The 24,675-nt window shown below is 37.5% G+C and overlaps 2 pseudogenes; both read right to left on the bottom strand.

The window, feature by feature from the left end:
• Window positions 1-203: 203 nt before the first annotated feature.
• Window positions 204-1,221, bottom strand: LOC138081829 (condensin-2 complex subunit D3 pseudogene; annotated as a pseudogene).
• LOC138081828 (condensin-2 complex subunit D3-like) lies at window positions 1,221-22,839 on the bottom strand (annotated as a pseudogene).
• Between the last annotated feature and the right edge of the window lie 1,836 nt (window positions 22,840-24,675).

The following is a 24,675-nucleotide window of genomic DNA, read 5'->3' as shown; positions in this document are numbered from 1 at the left end:
TGGGCACCAGGAAGAGAAATGCAGTCATGTGGGTAGCATGGGGCCTGGATGTGGACGGATGGTCTGCAGCAGTGACCATGGAGTCTTTCTTGGCCAGCAGGAGTTGACATTGTTTCCAAACTTGGAACAACCTACCTGACTTGTGCCTCCTTGGAACCTGAGACCATCCTGTCTGTGGCTGCCTACCTCCCCAGCTCCTACTTCTAAGTCAGCTGCTCTTAGTAGCACCTGGTGTCCTACTCAAGTTTTGTGACCAGCTGCTTGTCAACTGTAAAAAAGTCCTTGATTTCATCTCAGTAATCCCACATTGCTCCCTGAGGTAGTGCATGAGTTCCCAAAGAGCTGGGATCTTGTTCTTCTCTAGGGCAGACTTCAGGGAGATGATAATTGGAATATTACTTTCTAGGAAATTCCTCCTTTGAACTTAAAACAAGCTCCTTCTGCACTTCCTACATGAACACTTTGGCTTGGGCCAGGTCCTTGTCTGGTTTAGCCCTCAGTACCTACAATCTGATCCCCTTCAAACTGAGCACCTCAAACATGTCTGAGAGGAGTTTGCTGTCTTCTGTGTCCACAGGAGGTCACTGTCAGTGAAGTATGCCAGGATGTCGCTGAAGACTCTCGAAGTGATGTTGAACCCCTGCTCATCAGTGAAGTAGTGTTCCAGGAGAAACTTGTAGATTTTCATCTACTTTTCCTTGTCCATATTCCCTTTCAGGGAGAATAGCCACTTCTCTCTCTCCACCTGGGGGAACCTATTGAAACTTTGTGTTTCTCAAAGTTGTTGAAGAGCAAAATGAATGCAATGAGGTGCTGGAAAAATATGTTTGGGTTCCTCTTCAAGAGCAATGGGCCAGACAGACTGCCCTGGTGCTGGTGACCTCTGGGTTCAGGTCTACTGGTATGCTGATGAAACGGAGGAACAGGCAACACTGTCACTTCATGAAGTTCTCCTGCAGGGGTCGGGTGAACAAAAGTAGTGTATGCTTCTGGAAGAAAGGGTTCAGGTCCTTCAGATGTGTGCAGATTTTGGGGATGTACTTGTTTGTTGGGGCTGTGTAGTGGACACAGAGGTCACAAAGGATAATGTTGTTAAGGACATTCCTGCCCACGCCCACCTTCTAGCCCCTCTTTCAGGTTCACGTGAGTCATGCCCTCTGTGATCAGAGGACAAGCCATCATCACCTTGGGAAAGCTGTGCTTACAGCCCGAGGACCTCATCAAGAATAGTGTCCCCATCTTGGTGTGAGAGCTAGAGGTGGGCATAGACAGGAGCTCTCATTGTCTATTACATCCAGGATAACCCCCTCCAGCCAGGCCTTCTGTAGATGGACACACCAGGATTGGGCCATCAGCAGCTCGGTAGAGATTGCAAAGCCTGCTTGCTGACAGACATGGTGATATCAAAACACTGATTATGCAGGACAGGCAGTTTGCCTCTCATACACAAGATGGTACAGTATTTCAAGATGTTCACTAAGACTTGGACTGCAGATTTCCTGATGTTGATCTTTTCATCACTAACCCTGTTCCTCAGCATCATCATGAAATCCTCTTCTGTTGAATTTTTCTGAGCACTCTTTTGGTGGCTCTCTACTCCTGAAACTGCAGGAGTGTTATCCAGAAATGCCTACATGCTGTCCAACGAGGACATGGAAGAGGACTCTAGGCCATGTGCAAAACTGGACACAGCTTTGCTATGGACCACTGGGTCCTTGTCTATACAACAGGCAAACAAGATTTCCTGAACCAAGAACTTACGCTTCAGGAACTTCTCATGCTCCAGGGGAAGTGGGTCATCCACCTCTTGTCAGGTAGTTCCAGAAGAGCCAAGGCCACATCTAGAGTGAAACCTGGAAGACACTTTGGCATCTGGTGCTAATTCATAAATTTGGGCCATGAAAGAAGCATATTCCTCACAAGGAAGCATGTTGAGCAGCTGGCCCAGAGAATGAGCCACATAGGTTTCAGTTCAGTTGCTCAGTCATGTCTGACTCTTTGTGATCCCATGGACCACAGCATGCCAGGCTTCCCTGTCCATCACCAAGATGCAGAGATTGCTCAAACTCATGTCCATCAAGTCGGTGATGCATTCCAACCATCTCATCCTCTGTCGTCCCCTTCTCCTCGTGCCTTCAGTTGTTCCCAGCATCAGAGTCTTTTCCAATGAGTCAGTTCTTTGCATCAGGTGGCCAAAGTACTGGAGTTTCAGCTTCAGCATTAGTCCTTCCAATGAATATTCAGGACTGATTTCTTTTAGGATGGACTGGTTGGATCTCCTTGCAGTCCAAGGGACTCTCAGGAGTCTTTTCCAACACCACAGTTCAAAAGTGTCAATTCTTTGGTGTTCAGCTTTCTTTATAGTCCAAATCTCACATCCATATATGACTACTGAAAAAACCATAGCTTTGACTAAACAGAACTTTGTTGGCAATGTAATGTCACTGCTTTTTAATATGCTGTCTAGGTTGGTCTAGCTTTTCTTCCAAGAAGCAAACGTCTTTTAATTCATAGTTGCAGTCACCATCTGCAGTGATTTTGGAGCCCAAGAAAATAAAGTCTATCACTGTTTCTATTGTTTCCCCATCTATTTGCCATGAAGTGATGGGACCGGATGCCATGATCTTAGTTTTTTTTAATGTTGAGTTTTACACCAGCTTTTTCACTCTCCTCTTTCACTTTCATCAAGAGGCTCTTTAGTTCCTCTTTGCTTTCTGCCTAAGGGTGGTGTCATCTACATTTCTGAGATTATTGACATTTCTCCCTGCAATCTTGATTCCAACTTGTCCTTCATCCAGCCTGGCATTTCACATGAGATTCTCTACATAGAAGTTAAATAAGCAGGGTGACAATATACAGCCTTGATGTACTCTTTTCCCAATTTGAAACCTGTCTGTTGTCCCATGTCCAGTTCTAACTGTTTCTTCTTGACCTGCATACAGATTTCTCAAGAGGCAGGTCAGGTGGTCTGATATTCCCATCTCTTGAATAATTTTTCACAGTTTGTTGTGATCCACAAAGTGAAAGGCTTTGGCCTACTTAGTAAAGCAGAAGTAGATATTTTTCTGGAACTCTCTTGCTTTTTTGATGATCCAATGGATGTTGGTGATTTGATTTCTTGTCTCTATGCCTTTTCTAAATTCAGCTTGAACATCTGGAAGTTCTTAGTTCACATAGTTTTGAAGACTTGCTTAGAGAATTTTGAGCATTACTTTGCTCGTGTGTGAGATGAGTGCAATTGTCATAGGTTTGATATTTAGATTTATTGAACACCTTGCCACAGATGTGTTGTAGCAGAATTCAAAGGACTGGATGTATATAGGGTTTCTTTTAGCTCACCCAGAACTTACAAGCTGGATGACCAGGTTTCTACTGCTGACAACTGGAGACATGATGGCAAGGGGGCTGTGATGGCAGTCTTTGCTCACTTGTTTCATTAATATAATGTAGAACATTTGATGGAAAACACATCTGAGAATCTTGTTTCCTTCTCTGTGAATAGGGAAGCAAAGCAAACACAACCCATGATAGGCCAGTTCTGGTATATATTTTGCTTCATGGAGATTTCCAGCTTACATAACATGAAATTTATTAAGAACTGGTTCAAAACTAGCTAATGCAACAAAGACTTTCTACACAATTATGTATACACTCTGGCTTCTCTTTTAGGGAGAACTTGGGAAGAAATCTTGAAAGCTCTTCAAACATGAAAGATGGCATTTAGAATTTGACAATGGTCTTCAGAAGAAGAAGAAAAAAAAAAATCTTTATCTCCTTTGTCTCTTCATCCTCTTCTTTAGTAACCTCATCCGTCTTCATCACCTCTTTCCTGCAGGCCTCAGTGTTTTTGGTTGCTCTTTTTTTCTTTTCTCATCCAAGCTGGATTCTTGAGCCCACTCCTCTTTAGAATCTGAACATATTTGTCAAACAGCAGTGGGTGGAAAACTTGATTGAATTACCCTGTCTGCTACTTCCAGAACAAGAAGATAAAAAGCCCAGCAGTGTGAAGGCTGAATTCCTGCTGTTGAACACTGTCATTTTTCTTAACCACCTTATGAATGAAGTGATGAAACATGGCCATCAGCATGTTGTGGGAAATTCTGTTCTCTCCAAAAAAGGTCTAAATGCTCTTATTCTAAAGAGATTGGCTTGCCTTTTTGGAAGTCTTTGGTCTTCTGCCTGTGTTCAAAAGATGTTCTGTAGGAGCTGTTCCATATGCAGATGGATTTCAGATGTATTTGTGGGGAGGGATGCACTCTTCCTGTCTTATTCCTCTGCCATCTTGGAAGTTCTTCTGGACTTGCTCTTTTCTAAAGTAATCTCTGTTATTTTATGTAACAGGGTCACAAGGCAGCCTGCATTTGCTTATCTATTTCTTGTAAGATAACCAGAAACATGAACTTGTTCTTCCTTCTATTTAATTAACATTATAATTCTTAGTATAAAGGATAATGCAATTTTCCTGCACCTATTATATTAAATATTTTCATGGTTGTAATCTGTCATTAAAGGATTACATTAGAAGATAGCTGGTAGGAAACACACTGAGGAAAAAAAAAAGTTGTTTTTAACTAAATTCTAGAGAACCTCTGTTGTGGAAATTTGATCCTTTGAATACTGGAATAATATTACTATGGAATATGTTATTACTGGAATACTTGGAAACAATTACTATGGAATACTGCATAGTAATTGTTAAAGTGTATTGAGCATAATCCAAGGATAGTTTTCTGCTCTGTAATGACCAAAATGGGAAGGAAATCCAATAAAGAAGGGATATATGTATATGTATAGTTGATTCACTTTGCTGTACAGAAAAAAATACCACAACATTGTAAAGCAATTATACTCCAATGAAAATATATATGTTTAAACAGATCACTTTTGATAAATTAATACAATGAAACATAGTTGTTACTATTACTTTCATATCCTAGCTTTGCTACTTGCCTTTTATTTGGAGAAAATTACTATGCTTTCTCAAAAATAATCCCAATTTATAAGATAATCCTAGTTTTTACTCAAGTTTATTATATTGTCATAAGACATATTTCAGAAAAGGTACATAAAATGCCTATGGATCATGTGGAGGCATACAACCCACAATGCCTGGCTCAGAGTAAATGTTCTATGAATTGTATGTATATACTCACTCACTTAAATGTCTAGAGATTTTAAATCATACATCTTATATGTTACACTTTTAACCCATATCAGATAATAAAGTCCTCTTTTGTCTCTATAGAATGTTTTCCACTATTCTCCACAGGCTTCTGTAATATATGAATTTGAAAATTAGCAATTCTGAAAATGAAATTTAGAATAGTTCTCTATCTCTTAGCAACAGGGATTTTTCTCTCACCTCAGGTTATCACTACTAAGTTAAGTCACTTCAGGTTATCACAGGTTATATCAATTCAGTTCAGTAGCTCAGTTGTGTCTGACTCTAGGTGACCCCATGAAACGCAGCACCTCAGGCCTCCCTGTCTATCACCAATTCCCAGAGTTTACTCAAACTCATGTTCATCGACTCAGTGATGTCATCCAGCCATCTCATACTCTGTTGTCTGCTTCTCCTCCTGCCCCCAAATCCCTCCCAGCATCAGAGCTTTTTCCAATGAGTCAACTATTCACATAAGATGTCTAAAGTACTGGAGATTTAGCTTTAACATCAGTCCTTCCAATGAACACCAAGGACTGATTTCCTTTAGAATGGACTCGGATTTCCTTGCAGTCCAAAGGACTCTCAAGAGTCTTCTCCAACACCACATATCAAAAGCATCAATTCTTCACCACTCAGCTTTCTTCACAGTCCAACTCTCAGATCCATACATGACCACAGGAAAAACCATAGCCTTGACTAGACAGACCTTTGTTGACAAAGTAATGTCTCTGCTTTTGAATATGCTATCTTGGTTTGTCATAACTTTCCTTCCAAGGGGTAAGCATCTTTTAGTTTTATGGATGAAATCACTATCTGCAGTGATTTTGGAGCCCCAAAAATAAAGTCTGACACTGTTTCCACTGTTTACCTATCTATTTCCCATGGGATGATGGGATCAGATGCCATGATCTTAGTGTTCTGAATGTTGAGCTTTAAGTCAAAATTTCCACTCTACACTTTCACTTTCTTCAAGAGGCTTTTTAGTTCCTCTTTACTTTCTGCCATCAGGGTGGTGTCATCTGCATATCTGATGTTATTGATATTTCTCCTGGCAGTCTTGATTCCAGCTGGTGCTTCTTCCAACCCAGTGTTTCTCATGATGTACTCTGCATGTGAGTTAAATAAGCAGGGTGACAATATACAGCCTTGACGTACTCCTTTTCCTCTTTGGAACCACTCTATTGTTCCATGTCCAGTTCTAACTGTTGCTTCCTGACCTGCATACAGGTTTCTCAAGAGGCAGGTCAGGTGGTCTGGTATTCCCATCTCTCTCAGAATTTTTCACACTTTACTGTGATCAACTCAGTCAAAGGCTTTGGCGTAGTCAATAAAGCATAAATAGATGTTTTTCGGAACTCTCTTGCTTTCTCCATGATCCAGTGGATGTTGGCAATTTGATCTCTGGTTCCTCTGCCTTTTCTAAAACCAGCTTGAACATCTGGAAGTTCATGGTTGACGTATTGCTGAAGCCTGACTTGGAGAATTTCGAGCATTAATTTACTAACGTGTGAGATGAGTGCAATTTTGCAGTAGTTTTAGCATTCTTTGACATTGCCTTTCTTTGAGATTGGAATGAAAACTGACATTTTCCAGTCCTGTGGCCACTGCTGAGTTTTCCAAATTTGCCGACATATTGAGTGCAGCGCTTTCATAGCATCACCTTTCAGGATTTGAAATAGCCCAACTGGAATTCCCTCACCTCCACTGGCTTTGTTCATAGTGATGCTTTCTAAGGCCCACTTGACTTCACATTCCATGATGTCTGGCTCTAGCTGAGTGATCACACCATCGTGATTATCTGAGTCATCAAGATCTTTTTTGTACAGTTCTTCTGTGTATTCTTACCACCTCTTAATATCTTCTGCTTGTGTTAGGTCCATACCATTTCTGTCCTTTATTGAGCACATCTTGGCATGAAACGTTCCCTTCTTATCTCTAATTTTCTTGAAGAGATCTCTAGTCATTTGGTTATTTTCCTCTATTTCTTTGCATTGATCAATGAGAAAGGCTTTCTTGTCTCTCCTTGCTATTATTTGAAACTCTGTATTCAGATGCTTATATCTTTCCTTTTCTCCTTTGTTTTTCACTTCTCTTCTTTTCACAGCTATTTGTAAGGCCTCCTCAGACAGCCATTTTGGTTTTTGCATTGATTTTCTTGGGAATGGTCTTGATCCCTGTCTTCTGTACAATGTCACAAACCTCTGTCCATAGTTCATCAAGCACTCTATCTATCAGATCGATTCCCTTAAATCTATTTCTCACTTCCACTGTATAATCATAAGTCATTTGATTTAATTTGTACCTGAATAGGAAAAGGAGTACATCAAGGCTATATATTGTCATTCTGCCTACTTAACTAATATGCAGTGTACATCATGAGAAACACTCCTCCCTGCCCTCCTGCACCTGTGCAGCCTCTGCTCCTTGGGCGTGGGGTAGCTCCTCTCATTATATAAGGTTATATACAGGTTATATAAGATTGATAAATGATATTTGTCTCTTATAAAGAATGAAAGTTCTCAGCAGTTTATATTCTCTAGTAGTTGCTTGTACTTTCTGCTTGTTTTATTTTTATGGTTCTGAAATTATTATTATTGATCAAGTAGGAAGGCAATTATCAAATGTAGTTGTGTCTTCTTAGAAGGAACACTTTAAAATGCTCCTTTTAAAGAAACAATTGCAATTTTAAATTCTCAGATGACTCATCCATTGTCTCTTTTACTTCTATTTAATAGGGGGAAGAGAGAGGTTTTATTTTTTCATTTCAGAGAATTTTTTCATTATTTTAATTTGTTCAGTATTCCTGTGAACAAAATGTTGGAGTTTGGGATACGAGAAGGTAGAGAAACTATACCAAGTTCCCAGATTATAAACACCGCTTATACAATAAAGGATATTAGATACACCTGGCTCAGAAAATAAAGCATCTGCCTACACTGTGGGAGACCCAGATTTGATCCCTGGGTGGGGAAGATCCTCTGGAGAAGGAATACAGTCCATGGGGTGATAAAGAGTGGGAAATGACTAAGTGACTTCACATCATAAAATAAAGGAAAGGGAACACTGGTGTTACATATTAATCATTTCGTATGTTCCATAGAAAAATATAGAATAATAACAACTATATTTTGTATCCCAGGTGGTAACTCTGCATTGCTGCCAACATCTGCTGAATCATCAAAAAAGCAAGAGAGTTCTGGAAAAACATCCATTTCTGCTTTATTGACTATGCCAAAGCCTTGACTGGGATGATCACAGTAAACTGTGGAAAATCTGAAAGAGATGGCAATACCAGACCACCTAACCTGCCTCTTGAGAAACCTGTATGCAGGTCAGGAAGCAACAGTTAGAACTGGACATGGAACAACTGAGTGGTTCCAAATAGAAAAAGGAGTATGTCAAGGCTGTATATTGTCACCCTGTTTATGTAACTCACATGCAGAGTACATCATGAGAAACATTGGGTTGGAAGAAGCACAAGCTGGAATCAGGATTGCTGGGAGAAATATCAATCACCTCAGATATGCAGACGACACCACCCTGATGGCAGAAAGTGAAGAGGAACTAAAAAGCCTGTTGATGAAGGTGAAGGAGGAGCGTGAAAAAGTTAGCTTAAAGCTCAACATTCAGAAAACTAAGATCATGGTATCTGGTCCCATCACTTCATGGGAAATAGATGGGTAAACAGTGGAAACAGTATCAGACTTTATTTTTTCAGGCTCCAAAATCACTGCAGATGGTTATTGCAGCCATGAAATTAAAAGATGCTCACTCCCTGGAAGGAAAGTTATGACCAACCTAGATCACATATTCAAAAGCAGAGACATCACTTTGTCAACAAAGGTCCATCTAGTGAAGGCTTTTTTTTTTTTTTTTTTTTCCCCCCAGTGGTCATGTATGGATGGGAGAGTTGGATTGTGAAAAAAGCTGAGCACCGAAGAATTGATGCTTTTGAGCTGTGGTGTTGGAGAAGACTCTTGAGAGTCCCTTGGACTGCAAGGAGATCCAACCAGTCCATTCTAAAGATGGTACGGAGAGGGAGGAGGGAGGGGGTTTCAGCATGGGGAACACGTGTATACCTGTGGCGGATTCATGTTGATGTATGGCAAAACCAATACAATCTTGTAAAGTAAGTAACCTCCACTTAAAATAAATAAATTTGTATTAAAAATAATATTAAAATAAAAAGAAAAAAAATAAAAGAGATCAGTCCTGGGTGGTCTTTGGAAGGCATGATGCTAAACCTGAAACTCTAATACTTTGGCCACCTCATGCAAAGAGTTGACTCATTGGAAAAGACTCTGATGCTGGGAGGGATTGGGGTCAGGAGGAGAAGGGGATGACAGAGAATGATATGGCTGGATATCATTACCAACTCTATGGATGTGAGTTTGAGTGAACTCCAGAAGTTGGTGATGGACAGGGAGGCCTGGTGTGCTGCAATTCATGGGGTCACAAACAGTTGGACAGGACTGGGCAACTGAACTGAACTGAACTGAACTGAATCAGAGTTCAGTTATGCAGTTAGTATATTCTTACTATTGCCTTTTTGATCACCAAGAAAATGGCTGTTTTAAAGTTAAAGACTCAAAGGATTCAATTACCATGTAAATAGTAGGAAGAAATAAAGCTTAATATACAGCTCATGTATTATTATAAGATAAACATTGCTACTATAATGCAGGGTAAGTCAAACCAACTAATCTTATTTACTAAAGCAATAGTAACTAGATTTGCATTGTCAGATAAGACACCTACACGCACAAGATAAAAGACAGTACATACACAAAAATGGGAGTTATAATCCAGCATCAAGGGATTTTTCTTTAAAACATATTAGCTTGGATAATCAAGAGTTTTTTTTACTTCATCTTTATTTCTATTAGTATGAACTTATGAATAGATATATTTCAATGAGATAATTTAAGAAGATAGGACAACTTAAAGAATAAATCAATTAGCTGTAATATTCAATTCCATTAATAATTTCCAATAAATGATTTACAGTTCATTTTATATCACTGGGGCATAGTAAGGCCACAGGTTTTCTGATGTGTTTTTATTGCTGAAAATCTGCTAAATGTTCTCAGAGATTTGTAAATTCCTAACTCATGGTCAACATTTTGTTGAAGTTTATTGTCTTGTTACTGTGAGCAATTTTTCCTAATTCCACTTGTTTACACAAAGCCTAGCTGTCTGACTACAGAGGATACTCAAAATCTTCAGTCTATAATTTTTTATGTCTGAACACAATTATTCCTCTTACAGAAATATGATGAATCTCCTAAATGCCTAAAATATAACTAAGTAGCAAAGCAAGCTTGATGTCTGGGACCATGAAAACAGCTGGTTTATACTGTTTTCTGCTACACTCTGTTCTTTCAGTTTTAAAGAATCTGTTAAAGAGTCTATGGACTGTTCTGTTGGGATTGTCCCTGTGAACTTGAAGCAGAGAAAAAGGGACACCGTGAACATGGAATAGAGACTTCTCTTGTAAGTCTTTCATTTACCCTAAAATAGGGAACAGAATTCATATTATAGGTAGTGTCTGCTATTTTATGTGGGTTTCCCAGGCAGTTCAGGGTAAAGAATCCACCTGCCAAGCAGGAGACACAGGTTTGATCCCTGGGCCAGGAAGATCCCCTGGAGAAGGAAATGGCAACCACTCTAGTATTCTTTGCCAACAAAGGTATATCTAGTCAAAGCTATTTTCCAGTAGTCATGTATGGATGTGAGAGTTGGACCATAAAGAAAACTGAGCACTGAAGAACTGATAGTTTTGAACTGTGGTGTTGGAGAAGACTCTTGAGAGTCCCTTGGACAGCGAGTAGATCAAACCAGTCAATCCTAAAGGAAATCAATCTTCAATATTCATCAGAAGGACCGATGCTAGAGCTCCATCACATTGGCCACCCGGTGAGAAGAACTGACTCAAAGAAAAGACCCTGATGCTGGAAAAAATTGAAGGCTGGAGGAGAAGGGGTTGACAGAGGATGAGATGGTTAGATGGTATCACCAACTCAATGGACATGAGTTTGAGCAAACTCTGGGAGATGGTGAAGAACAGAGAAGCCTGGCATGCTGCAGTCCATGGGGTCACAAAGAGTCAGACGTGACTGAGTAACTGAACAATAACAATCAATTTTATTGCCTGGGAAATGCTATGGGCAGAGGAGCCTGAAGAGCTACAATTCTTGGGGTCTCAAACAACACATTGTGCATGATTTTTAATGATAAGTAAATGGATACATAGAATTATTTAGACAGAAAATTAGATTTGTATGAGATCTTACCTCAAACCTTGAAGATAGATATTTCTTTGCTCTATACTTCACAATATATTAATATTAATTTTTAGGATCTCAGATGAAGCATAGTTAATAGCATTATTTCCTTTTACATGAAAGTCTAAAGGGAGTGTGCATCATTCAACCCCCTTTCATGCATTGCTATATTTTAGGTAGGAGTTCTGGTTGATTGAACTATATAAAGAGAATTAAACAAAAGAGATTATACATGGATATTTTTGCTGGAAAAAAGTGTGGCACTTAAGGTGTTTCTATAATTCTTTTGAATTTTGCCAAATTTAGATGCTACAATATCAAAGATCACCAGTCAGTTCAGTCGCTCAGACATCTGACTCTTTGCAGCCTCATGGACTGCAGCAGGGCAGCTTTCATGTCTAGCACCAACTCCCAGGGCACGCTCAAACTCATGTCCATCAAGTCGGTGATGCTATCCAACCATCTCATCCTCTGTTGTCTCTTTTTCCTCCTGCCTTCAATCTTTCCCAGAATCAGGGTCTTTTCAAATGAGTCAGTTCTTCGCATCAGGTGGCCAACGTATTGGAGTTTCATCTTCAGTATCAATCTTTCCAATGAATATTCAGGACTGATTTCCTTTAGGATTGACTCGTTAGATCTCCTTGCAGTACAAGGGACTCTCAAGAGTCTTCTCCAACACCACAGTTCAAAAGCATCAATTCTTTGGCCCTCAGCCTTCTTTATGGTCCAACACTCACATCCATGCATGACACTGGAAAAAGCATAGCTTTAAGTAGACAAACCTTTGTTGGGAAAGTAAAGTCTCTGCTTTTTAATATGCTGTCTAGGTTGGTCATAACTTTTCTTCTAAGGAGCAAGCATCTTTTAATTTCATGGCTTCAGTCAAAATGTGCAGGGATTTTGGAGCCCAAGAAAATAAAGTCTGTCACAGTTTCCATTGTTTTCCCATCCATTTGCCATGAAGTGATGGGACCAGATGCCATGATCTTCGTTTTCTGAATGTTGAGCTGTAAGCCAACTTTTTCACTCTCCTCTTTCACTTTCATCAAGAGGGTTTTTAGTTCATCTTCACTTTCTGCCATAAGGGTGGTATCATCTGCATATCTGAGATTATTGATATTTCTCCTGGCAATCTTGATTCCAGCTTGTGCTCTATCCAGCCTGACATTTTGTATGATGTACTCTTCATATAAGTTAAATAAGCAGGGTGACAATATACACCCGTGACATACTCCTTTTTCTATTTGGAACAAGTCTGTTGTTCCATGTCCTGTTTTAACTGTTGTTTCTTGACCTGCATACAAATTTATCAGAGGGCAGGTCAGGTGGTCTGGTATTCCCATCTCTTGAAGAATTTTCCACAGTTTGTGTCATAGTATCTCTCAATTTTATTTCAATATTTAAAAATAGTGTTACCAAAAGTGGGGTCTGGCTTCTCACAGCTCTAAAGTCAATAAAGGAAAGGAAAGCAAAGCAAGTTTGCTTTAACTTAATTTCAAAGGCTGGCAACAGAATGTGGGGGTCTCTCCTGTCCAAAGGCTGACTCCCCCTACTGATAATCAGCATTCAAGAGATTTTACAGGCAGAAGGAGGGGCTACATGCAGAAATGGCACAGTCAGCTCTCACAGTCATCTTAAAATTGGTCATGTTGTGATCTGATGAGCATCATATTGATTGTTTTAACCATAGTTAATCTTCAGTTCCAGGGTCAGTCTTTTTCCCTTTCTTTGAGGCCAGTTCTCAGAATTGCGGCAGCTTATATCATGGTTATAGTCTGGGCCTCATGTAGTTAACTTCTTCACCTGGATGGGGGGAGGAGAGTGGATTCAGTATCTACATGAGAGCTCAAAGATCCTGTAGACACTTTTATCTCAGTTGTTGCCTAGAAATGGAGGGGAGGACTAAGGAGCTATTGTTTAATAGGCATAAATTTTCAGCTTTGGAAAATGAAGAATGTTTAAGAAATGGTGGTGAAGTTTGCTAAAAAAATGTGAGTGTACTTAATGCCAGTAAAGTGTACACACTTTTTTTTTTTTTTAACATGGTAGGAAAATATACTATACTTTCCTTTTAAGGCTGAGATAGAACAAAGTACAAAGATAGAATTTTAAAATCTCATTCTTTAAGCTTGTACTATTTCTTTCATTATTGTGTAGAATTATCTGTATCTGTTTGGGATCACTATTTACATCCATTTTAGTTAACAAAAATCTTGTTATTTGACTGCATTGTTTATCTGTGATGACTGTAAACTTCTGACTAATTTTAAACAAATTGCAAGAGAGTTCCAGAAAAACATATTGTGTGGGTCACAATAAACAATGAAAATTATGAAAGAGATGGGAATACCAGACCACCTGACCTGCCTCTTGAGAAATCTGTATGCAGATCAGGAAGCAACAGTTAGAACTGGACATGGAACAACAGACTGGTTCCAAATAGGAAAAGGAGTACATCAAGGCTGTATATTGTCACCCTGCTTATTTTACTATATGCAGAGTACATCATGAGAAATGCTGGGTTGGATGAAGCACAAGGTGGAATCAAGATTGACAGGAGAAATATCTATAATCTCAGATATGCAAATGATATCACCTTTACAGCACAAAGTGAAGAAATAAAGACCCACCTGATGAAAGTGAAAGAGGAGAGTGAAAATGTTGGCTTAAAGCCCAACATTCAGAAAACTAAGACCATGGCATCTGTTCCCATCACTTCATGGCAAATAGATGGGGAAACAGTGGCTGACTTTATTTTGCGGGGCTCCAAAATTACTGCAGATGGTGATTGCAGCCGTGAAATTAAAAAACGCTTACTCCTTGGAAGGAAAGTTATGACCAACCTAGACAGCATATTAAAAAGCAGAGACATTACTTTGCCAACAAAGGTCCATCTACTCAAGGCTATGGTTTCTCCAGTAGTCACTTATGGACATGAGAGTTGGATTATAAAGAAAGCTGAGCACCAAAGAATTGACGCTTTTGAGCTGTGGTGCTGGAGAAGACTCTTGAGAGTCCCTTGGACTGCAAGGAGGTCCAACCAGTCCATCCTAAAGGAGATCAGTCCTGGGTGTTCATTGGAAGGACTGATTTGGAAGCTGAAACTCCAGTACTTTGGCCATCTCATGCGAAGAGCTGACTCATTGGAAAAGACCCTGATGCTAGGGAAGATTGAAGACAGGAGAAGGGGACGACAGAGGATGAGATGGTTGGATGGCATCATCGACTCAATGGACTTGAGTTCGGGTAAACTCTGGGAGTTGGTGATGAACAGGGAGGCCTCGTGTGCTGGGGTTCATGCAGTCGCAAAGAGTCGGACACAACTGAGCAACTGAACTGAACTGAAACAAATTGCAACCAAAATTTAGCATATGCACAAAAAATGTAATGTTAAAATAGAAGCTAGATTAATTTATAAAGTAGTTCCTCAAAGGTACAAATATTTTCAAAGTCTTATTGATAGCAGGCTGCAGATAGAAAACATATTCTTGCATCCATATATATATGTTTTATCTCAACATTTTTATATAACAAGTATAATAGGCATATGAAACATTTTAAACTTTTGACAATTTTTACTTTAATATTACAACTTGTTTAGATGCAATTTCTTATTTTATGTCCCTAATAATTGCATATATTTAATTCATATTTTTCTAATTTACTAAGTGATTTGTTTATCAAGGTCATGTGCTATACCAAAACTTGTGCTTGTGTTATTACAAAAATAATTTGTCTGAAATTTGAGCTTTCCAACTGAATTTATATTAATAATCCCAATGACACAAGATGTTTCATGTTTAACCAGGGTGAAATTCCAAAAGGTTTTTGATTCCATGAATTAGTTGAAAAAATTAAACCATTGTTGGAATTAATTCAGCTTCTTTTCTATTTGAAGAAATAATATTAACGATTTGTTAGTTCTGTGTAAACTGCTGCTGCTGTAATGAAGCCTACCAATTAACATCTATCCATCACTTACAACATGTTCAAATAAATAAGGTTATTGCAGGAGAATAGTTATTTAAGTGAAAAGTAATGTTTCATAAAGAAACATACGAATCTAACTTCTATAATTGCACTTGGGAACAGGGCCCGGCCCAGGTGGCTCAGTTGGTAAAGAAAACACCTGCCAGTGCAGGAAATGTGTCTTTGATCCCTTGATGACGCCAGTACCCTGGGGAAGGAAATGGCAACCCACTCCAGTATCCTTGCCTAGGAAGTCCACATGGTTATAGTCCGTGAGATCCCAAAGGGTCAGATACAACTGAGCAGACATGGACACAACAGTATGTTCAGAGATGATGACTTAACTATCTAATTAGATGAAGCTCATCTACTTTATGGAGGATAATCTGCTTTACTCAAACCGATTTGAATGTTAATGTCATTCAAAAAGTTTACCTCCTTAGCAACATCCAGACCAGTGATTGACCATATATTCAAGCACAGTGGAGTTGTCAAGTTGATACATAACCACAAGTTCATTGAATGAAGTAGAATTGCTGCAATGAATATAGAATGTATTTCCAAAAAGAACAATATATTTATTTCCTGATATGACTGCCAATTCAACCAGAAAAGTAGTTTTAGGTTGAGAAAATGGGAGGCATGGGTCTTATTCTTTTGATTTCAGCAAGCTTTAGCAAAGTAGGTCTTGGGGGTCAAATTCCATTAGCCAGCTTTTTTGTAAATAAAGTTTATTGGAACAGCCCTTCACTTAAGCATCGTGCACAGCTGCTCTCATGCTACAAAGGCAGAGTCCAGCAGTTGTCATGCAAACTTGGTGGCCCCAAATCTAAACTGGTTACTACATTTTTATCTATAGAAAATTCTAATCATTGGTCTAGAATCAAAACATCCATGTGTTACCCAAACATTCTAGAATTTTAATATGAAACAGATAAAATCCAGGAAAAGTAAAGCTATAATATTCATCATACTTTCCCTCTGTCAAATAATGGGGAATAACTTCAATTGGTGGTAAATTTGTGCTCTTCGTAATTTTGCAGTAATTATACTGTGTGTTTGAATGAATTGGGCATGAGAATGTCTTATTATCCTTAGAAATTGCAACCAAAGTTTTCAAGGGACAACTTTTGTATTTGAGATGTTATTGCTCATTGCAAGAGCTTTACTAATATATATATATATATATATATATATATATATATGTTTGTTTGTTTGTTTTTTCTTTGTAAGGCCAGATTTACTACTCTCAATACTTGCAAAATGGATCCTTGGAACAAAAAAATGAATTATGTGAACTGAGTGGATTATAAAGTGTGACCAGATAGGCTGTTAGGAAATGAACTCTCAACTAGTTTTCCGGTTGGAGGCAACTTATGCTTTTTAATCTCTAACTTGCCACATCCCACTATATTTTGCATAGAGAATAGTACATTCAATAATTTGGTTTCAAAGGCTAATGTGGTCATGAAAATTCAGTGTTTGTAGCCACTCAAGCTAATTGTTCCATTGAAAATATAATGAAAAAGCCATAAAGGAATTTCATAGATTTTTCAAAGTGCTGGAGCAATAAATGATCCCTCGTGGTTCCTTTTTGAAATTTTATTTTCTGTGCTTCACAGCTCTTACTAACAGAATGAGAAATATCTGGAATGTATTTATGCATTAAAGGAATATGGACATTCCTGGCCAAGGCACAGATGGTAGAAATTAAAGTTCATTCCCAGGGACAGGATTCAGTATATGAATATAAAGATGCTGATAAATGATTTAAAAAGTTGAAGTTTACCATAGAGTGTGAAATTTTCTAAGAAACCTGTGAATCTATAACAGTATTACCAGGTAATGCTCCAAATGTGTTTTCATATATCTCTTTAAAATAGATTACATTTATTTTTAAGATATAAAATTTTTAGCTGGTACTTACACCATTTAGAAAGTAATAAGCAAAGCATGTATACCAATATGGATTAGGAAAAACTAAAACTGCTTACATTAAAATAAAAGGTTATATTATATCTAGTATTTAAGCTAAACTGCTGTTGTTAAAGCCAAATATTAGCTCCCTTCATTAAATCAAGCCCACCGGTTTAGAAACATCTGGTCTGAATTCAGATCATCAGTATTTTGGTGACCATACTAAGGCTTAGGCATGAATTTTGATGTTTCTTGTCATCAAAATTAATCTGCTATTTCTTACATAAAATAATGTAATATTTATAGTCTATTTTTAAATGTCTTTTATGAGTATATGTTACTTGCCAACTATGTGTTTAAAGCATTGGCTTTGGAAAGGAAAAAATAATGCAGAATTCTAGGATGACTGCCAATGACCAAAACCATTGAATAATGCTTGTTATTTTATTTAAGCAGAACCTCTGAATATGATGGAATATCACTTCCATGATTAAGTTATGCTATATGACAAGCAAAAAAGTAACCTGATATTTTGAGAGAAGAGAGCAATTAGTAAAAAGAATGTAACATTTGGCAATTTTCTTAATCAAGAAGAAAAAATAAGTAATAAAAATCCATAACTTACTATTTTCATCAAATTATTATTTAATTTAGCTATAATTTATAAAATAAATTGTTGGTTCTAGATACTGATAAATAATGGAAAATGAAAAAAAAAAATTCATCCCAACTTTTGCTTCATTTTCAGCAAAAGTTTAAAAAGAATATCCTGAGGTTGCTGAAATTGCTTTAGAATTTTTCTTTTATTCTCATTTATATATTTAGTTAGATTGGTTTCTCCTATAAGTGATGATAAAATAAAACATAGAAACTTTCACTGTAGAGTGTCAGATACTGTATCATTGCCATCAACCCAACTTAGGTAAGACAAACAAGCAAACTCATAACACTTTATATGTATAACGTTCAAAATGTGTAAACATACCTTAATATGGATAATTTCTTTTCACTTATGACATTTTTAATTAATTTATTTTAATAGGAAAATAATTACTTTGCCATTTCGTGATGATTTTTGCTGTACATAGACATGAATCAGCCACAGGGGCATTGAAGATGATCAAACAGTTGTGAATATACAAACATTTTCTCTATTGCCTATGTGATTATTTTTAATTTTTATGATAAGCTTTAATTGTATTTATTGAAATGTAACTTTAACAGTAAAATTTGGGGTTTATAATTTGTGTATATTTTTCTACATTTCATTTTCTAGTTCTTAGGTTTTTTTTTTGCTTGTGTATGTATCTTATAGTAGAATTAATCCATGGCTTTTCTTCATGGATGAAGAAAATCTGGCTTTTCTTTATGGATGGTTTTAGAAGCAATATCCTAGACTTTGGCATAATTTTTTTAAAAGTTATATGCAGAATATATTTATATAATTTTAAAGTCATATCTGGATAGGACCCTTGAATACAGAATTGACTCAAGAACTGCAATAGGATTGAAGTGTTAATGGTGGTTCATGCATAGATTTAGTTGTGAAAAGTGGCTAAGAATGGTTGTATGAGTTGTACTTGATATTTGTTACAAATAAATACAAAGAAGATAACTCAAGCATAGTTATCTATGCTTGAAAATAAATATCTTAAAATATATTCAAAAGCTATTTTGAATAAAACTTAAAGTGATGAGTATCTAAAGAAACTGCTGAGTTGCACAGGAAGTTCTCTGAGCTCTTTCCTAAATGGCCATGTACAACATTTACAAGGAGAGATTCATACTTATCCATTAATGCCAAAAGTGGTATACAGCAACAAATTCAGAATATTCAATTACCTTTACTTGGGTTTGGAGAAAGCAGTGGAAAACATCAGTAGATTTGAGGATCACCAAAACACTGGCCCCTAAGGCATAAAAGATATTGGTAGAAAATTCTTGATGAACCTTACCACTCTGGATCCCTCATAGTCCATGTAGAATAGGCATCAAGATGTCAGGAAAGGAAGCACTGGCTTTGTTGCTAGGCATTAAAGATGTGCATTTCTTAAAATGCCCTGAAAATTTAGGTCTTCATTATTTGTTATTTTAACAAAAGCAACAGACAGTCTCAAAGAACACTGCAAAGCTTACCAAGCAAGAATTGTGCAGATAATAGCCCATGAAGATGGAAGTTGGGAGGTTAGAAATGCACAGCTTGCATTCTGTACCAAAGAGTGATAGCTGATAGGAATTTTAGAAGTGAAAAAATTCTCTCGTTAGAAATAAATGTGAGCTCAGATTTTGTATGTGAACCTGCAGCAGTTGGAAGCCCTAGAGCATTTTTGACTCCAGGAATGTTCTTCTCTCACTTTAACTGCCAGCTCCTGGTAGAATGAGACTTGGACTTTGCAGGTGAAGCTCAAGGACAAAACCAGGAGACACAGTCTGGGATGTCAAAAATCAAATCAGATGACAAGTGCTGAAGATGAGTCCTATCCATGGGAATATATGGCCAACAAGAGTCAAAGAAATGGACTAGAATTAAAAGTAGGAATAAGAGAAAGTAATAAATTATAATATTAATAAAAAATAACAATGACAATAATAATGCCTAGCATAAATTGATCACTTGTTCTAAACATTGTCCTAGGCGCTTTATGTATATTAATTCATTTAATTCTCTCCATGTACTTAAGAGATGGAGTGTTTTATAACCAATCTTTTGTTTAAAGATACAGAGACTAGATATAGTGAGGATAAAACTTGTTCTTATTCAGGTAGAAAGCAGAAAAACTAATGTGAAATTGGCTTAGAGATATTTACCCTGGTTACACTTGTGAAGGGATGCTAGGTTCATTTAAAAGATAAACAATGAAGCAGGTAGACCAGCTATTTGGATTTAGTTAGTAAAAATGTTTGAACAGCATACTAAATACTTCAGATTTCATTATGTTTCTCTGCTCAAGTAACTCCATAACTCCTTTTTAATAAGAAATAAAGAATTGTCTAATAATTAGAGTTTTTAAAATCCATTAGCCACCACAAGAGTTCTTCATTACTACATTGTTGAACATGCTCATGCAGAGTCTAGAAGTCTGTCAAGGGTTGTTTTAGAGTAGAGTCCTACATTGTTTGAGATATTTTTAATTGTAACCTCCAAGTTAGAGACCTTAAGATCCATTCTGACCCAAGTAACTTTTATTGTCTCTTAAACAGATATCCTAATATTAAGTATATGATATTACACATTTTTGAAAATATTACCCTGTATTGTAATATAAAATGCTATGTGTGATTTTACTCAAAAATTAGAATAAAAATCACATGCTCAGACACCCTTCCAACCATCAATGTAATTTCAGTTTGCTTAAAGGAATCCTTGCATAATAAAGGAATAATTACACTGAACTCCTATCATGTTTGTGTTAAAGAGATATGAGATATAAACTTTGTTATGCTTTCTCATTGTCTAATCCTGCCAGCTATTACTGATTATTTAAAGCCAATATATAACTTAAACTTCTTTTCATCTCTAGTCATCAATATGCCTCAGTATCTGTTATTGAAACATTGTTAACATTCACTGAAATAGCAAACAAAATAGAAGAAGCATAAATTTAGCAAAACAGTTTGCCTGTTGGATAATAAGCAGACTTAGGTTAGGCGGAGAGTGTTAGATATTGAATTTGGTTTTGAGTTTGCTTTGCCTGAAAGACAAAGTAGGTGGTTTGGTTTTGTCTGAAGTTTTGTTGTTGTTGTTTTCCATAGAAAATTATAAATAGTCTTCAGTTCAGTTCAGTCACTCAGTCATGTCCGACTCTTTGCAACCCCATGAATTGCAGCACCCCAGGCCTCCCTCATCAACTCCCGGAGTTCACTCAGACTCATGTTCATCGAGTCATTGATGCCATCCAGCCATCTCATCCTCCGTCGTCCCCTACTCCTCCTGCCCCCAATCCCTCCCAGCATCAGAGTCCTTTCCAATGAGTCAACTCTTCGCATGAGGTGGCCAAAGTACTGGAGTTTCAGCTTTAGCATGATTCCTTCCAAAGAAATCCCAGGGTTGATCTCCCTCAGAATGGACTGGTTGGATCTCCTTGCAGTCCAAGGGACTCTCAAGAGTCTTCTCCAACACCTCAGTTCAAACACATCAATTCTTCAGTGCTCAGCCTTCTTCACAGTCCAACTCTGACATCCATACATGACCATAGGAAAAACCATAGCCTTGACTAGATGGACCTTAGTCGGCAAAGTAATGTCTCTGCTTTTGAATATGCTATCTAGATTGGTCATAACTTTTCTTCCAAGGAGTAAGCATCTTTTAATTTCATGGCTGCAATCACCATCTGCAGTGATTTTGGAGCCCAAAAAAATAAAGTCTGACACTGTTTTCACTGTTTCCCCATCTATTTCCCATGACGTGATGGGACCAGATGCCATGATCTTCATTTCTTGAATGTTGAGCTTTAAGCCCATTTTTTCACTCTCCTCTTTCACTTTCATCAAGAGGCTTTTTAGTTCCTCTTCACTTTCTGCCATCAAGGTGGTGTCATCTGCATATCTGAGGTTATTGATATTTCTCCCAGCAATCTTAATTCCAGCTTGTGTTTTCCAGTCCAGTGTTTCTCATGATGTACTCTGCATATAAGTTAAATAAGCAGAGTGACAATATACAGCCTTGAGGTACTCCTTTTCCTATTTGGAACCAGTCTGTTGTTTCATATCCAGTTCTAACTGTTGCTTCCTGACCTGCATACAGATTTCTCAAGAGGTGGGTCAGGTGATATGTTATTCCCATCTCTTTCAGAAATTAGGGAATGTTAAATTTCAGGCAGAGTTATAGATTTGCAATGCATCCATGTATAGATGATAATTAAGAGAATAGGAATGAGCTTTCCCAGAAAAAGAATACAGAATGGTTTGAGACCCTGGGAGAGAGAATAGGGTATAGCACATTGTAGGGTAAGTGCTTAGCATCAACAGAGTCCTTCCTCAGTTGGAGAAGCAGATATGGTTTAGCTGTAACCATGCAATCTTGGGAGTTAGGAGATAAAGCTATTTCTCCTGTGTCTGGTCTTAGACTCACGGGACTTGAAGTTAAACAGGCCCAGGTTAAATCTGAGTGTGACAATTTCAGTACACTCAATTTTATACTACTTACCTGTATGTCAATCTACTATTCTTACCTGAGCAATTCTGCGTCCTCCTCAAAGAATACACACTTATCCTTGCCACTTTTTGCATATACTCTCTGTTTTACACACAGGAACCAACAGACTGTTTTAAAATATAACAGATTTTGTTATTAATCTTGCTTAAACGCTTTTAATAAAGCCTGAAGTCCTCATGATGAACAAGTTCTACATGATCTGCCCTCCTCCAGCCCCGCTCTCTTGCTGTATCAGCCACACTGTCCTCCTTTGCTATTCCTTGCACCCTTGTACTATCCAAACGCAAGCCTGCCTCAGCACTTCTGCAGTTTGTTTTCTGCCAGGAATCTTCTTTCCCAGATGATTGCATCTCTCCTAGTTTCTATTAGGTTTGGCCTCATATGGGTACACACACATACACATATATATCTCAGCAGGCTCATTCATTGCCCTCTAAAACATTTATCTGCTTAATTTTCTTGATGGTACTTATTGCCACTTAATATTGTACATATACACTTGTTTAGACCTTATCTATCTTCTCCCACTAGAATGTAAACTCTTTGAAAACATTAACATTGTCTGTTTTATTCATGACTATATCCCCTATGTCTAGAACAGGTCCTGTAAACACTCTATAAACACATATTGAATATGTAATAATAGCTAATGCTGATATAGCATTAATTGTATGCCTGGCACAGTTTTATGTGTCACCTGTATATCAATTCATTTGATCCTTGCAATGAAGATAATATTGCATATGTACCATTATCATTCCTGCTTAGAAATAGGGTCACTAATGCACAAAGCAGTAAAGAAATGTGGTCAAAAACACAAACAGTTAGGGGCTGAGCCAGGACTACTATCCAAGCAGCCTAGCTTTAGTAAGCTTGTCATGAAAGCAGTAGTGGGGATGGATAGATGGATAGATCTTCTAAGAACAGCTATATAACATTGTATACCTTCTCTAAGCCTCAGTTTCCTTGTCTGTAAAATGGGAATACTTATAAAATTATCTACTTTATAATATTGTAAATGTCAGTTATTAACATTATGATGAAATGGTATATTAATATAGTGCATCAATTAACCTCTCCAAGACTGGGTTTTTCACCTTTTATAAGTAATATTAGGCCAAAGAAACAGTAAATTTCTCCTGTTATCCCAGTAACGTAGTTTTAAGAGCATGGTCTCTTGAACCAGAATGCTGGGATTAAAATCTAGGTGGAGAATAATGTTCACTTACAACTGGACATAGAAATGCTAGCCCTACCTCTGGGGATGCCTGCATATCTGACTTGACCTTTGGCTAATATCAGGGTAATGGAATTTATAATGGGCTGTTTATAAGGTGCAAAACTCCCATGGTGACAGGCAGAGCTGGTTTGTTTGTTGCTATTTTTCACCTGACCTCTGTGGTTAGACTGCTGGGCTTGACTAACTGATCAGAGGGGCATGAAAAGACCCCATTTCTGGGGAACTTGTGTCCTGAGCTATTCTGAAGCCAGGAATCAGGACACATGCTAAAGAACTGGTGTTTTAATGCAAAGACAAATCATGCCCATGTGTTCAAAAAGACCTTACTGAGATTTTTCCTGGATGTCTCATGCATTCTCAGTGCTTGTCTGTATACTCTCATTCTGTAACATTTAAATAAAACTTAATTGTGAGTAATTCTGGGGAATTTGGTAAATCCTTTCAAACATACAAATTTATGCAGATAATAGTTGCCTGTGTTGTTGAACAAGTTAAGTTTTTCTCTGGTATTCAGTTTTTCCTCTACTAAACAAGGAAACATTATCTTACATACTGGGATGATAAAAGTTTAATTTAATTACATATACTTCTCCTAAAAGTATGTAATATATAGTGAGAAATAAATGTTATTTTTATACATTTGATTCTTTCAAAATCAACCTTTATACAATGGCTTGACTCTGTGCTGATAGTAAAGATTATTTAAGGTCACACTTGCAGTCTAATCGTGGCACTTCCAAAAGTACATTTGAATGTCATCATATAATTGTGTATTTTTGTTAACACTTAAAAATGTGGTGAAGCATCACATATACCTGACCACTATTCTTGACTTATCTATAATAACACAACATATTACCTAGGAGAAATGGACAACATGAAAAATAACCAATTATGAAAATGTCAACTGAGGAGTAATTTTCTTTAGAAGCAATCTCCTCTTTTA

The sequence above is a fragment of the Capricornis sumatraensis genome, chromosome 7 (genome assembly GCF_032405125.1).
Source record: "Capricornis sumatraensis isolate serow.1 chromosome 7, serow.2, whole genome shotgun sequence".
Classification (NCBI taxonomy): domain Eukaryota; kingdom Metazoa; phylum Chordata; class Mammalia; order Artiodactyla; family Bovidae; genus Capricornis; species Capricornis sumatraensis.
This window is presented reverse-complemented; position numbering and strand designations above follow the sequence as displayed.